We start from the raw sequence: 1,427 nt of genomic DNA, 5'->3' as shown, positions 1-1,427 counted from the left end.
AAAAAAAAAAAAAAAAAAGGTGGATATTATTTTATCAAAAGAAGAAGAAAACCTCAATTAAGAAAAGTACTGAGTAGGATTTTCTTATAAACAGCTTCCTTCAACAGCCTTATAATCTCTGAAATACTAACCCTATTTCAGGACCCCCCCCTCTTTTGGTATATATATATATATATATATATATAAAGCAGTGATTTTAAGAAATTATAGTGATTTAATGGATTTGATGATGTTTGGTGAATTGTTAGTAAATAATTAATGAGATGAAAAGTTAAAGAAATGGAGAGGCAAGAATAAATATAGAAGTTAGGGGAACTACATGGTAGATTTGTAGTAGTTTAATTGTTAGATTTTGATTTGAGTTTTTATACCGTTATTTCAGGTAGTGGCAAGAAAGTTTGGAAATGCCTGTCAATTTAGTCGGATTGCTATCTACACATACATCTGTGAGTGGAAAACTTATATATTTACAAATAGTAATAAGGTACTTATACTATTACATTACGTGTGATTATGCGAATTATTTGTTTAACTACATAATTAATATGGAAAGATTCTTTCACTATGATATATGTGGAATTTAAAGTTTGGATATGGATTATTTTTGAGTTGGAATGTGAGACATATGTGATATTGAGATCGACTAGAAAAGTACTCGTGATTATATACATCTTCTAGTTCACAGAGGGGCTTTGGCCGTGTTCATATAGTTCACGGAGGGGCATTGGCCGTATTCTAGAATTGATTACCAGAGGTCTTGAGATCGACTTATGTTCACGGAGGGGCCAAAGGCCCGTGGTGAAAGTGTTTAGCCCGAGAGATGGATTACAGATTTTAGTCAGAGGGTACATTTTTTGTAGATCACGTGTGATGTGATGAGATGATGGCATAGATATCAGCTGATGACTATATCATGGATATGAGATGATATTTACAGAGTTATGAGAATGTCTCATTTTTTGGCTATAAATTTTATGAGGCTATCATGTGAATTACTAAATGATATGAACTTGATGTCTATGTATGAGAAAAATGTTTAAATGAGAAATATAATTATTTTCGAACTCTTCACTGAGCTATAAACTCGTATTTTTCCACGATTTTTCTTACAGGTAGTATTGGTCCCTAATAGCTTGAGAAGCTTGGTGGTTTTAGAATTAGAGCCACACAACATATTGAGTGATACGTTTCATTTTGGTAAAACATGAAGTAGTTATTTCAAGCCCATTGCATTATATTTTCCATAAATATTTGATTTTGGCGCATATTTTGTAGTAAGTCATAATCAGCCTTGGTGGTGGATCTGATATCTAGTCAGCATCTATCATCAGCGCACGTTATGTTCCTAGTCCATTAGGGTGATTCGAAACAGGGCATGTCAACAAATTTGTTGTTTAAAATATTGTTTTTACCAGATAATGGCCATC

General features: G+C 32.7%; 1 long non-coding RNA gene across 1 annotated transcript in view; it reads left to right on the top strand.

Annotated features, from left to right (window-relative positions):
* The window catches only part of LOC111379367, a 5,108-nt gene extending 4,044 nt beyond the window's left edge, over positions 1 to 1,064 (top strand). Inside the window, exon 2 of the long non-coding RNA XR_002700041.1 lies at positions 383 to 1,064. This is a non-coding gene — a long non-coding RNA (uncharacterized LOC111379367). The remainder of the gene's footprint in view (positions 1 to 382) is intronic.
* The last annotated feature ends 363 nt before the right edge of the window (positions 1,065 to 1,427 follow it).

This window comes from Olea europaea, unplaced genomic scaffold, assembly GCF_002742605.1.
Source record: "Olea europaea var. sylvestris unplaced genomic scaffold, O_europaea_v1 scaffold1977, whole genome shotgun sequence".
Taxonomy (NCBI): domain Eukaryota; kingdom Viridiplantae; phylum Streptophyta; class Magnoliopsida; order Lamiales; family Oleaceae; genus Olea; species Olea europaea.
This window is presented reverse-complemented; position numbering and strand designations above follow the sequence as displayed.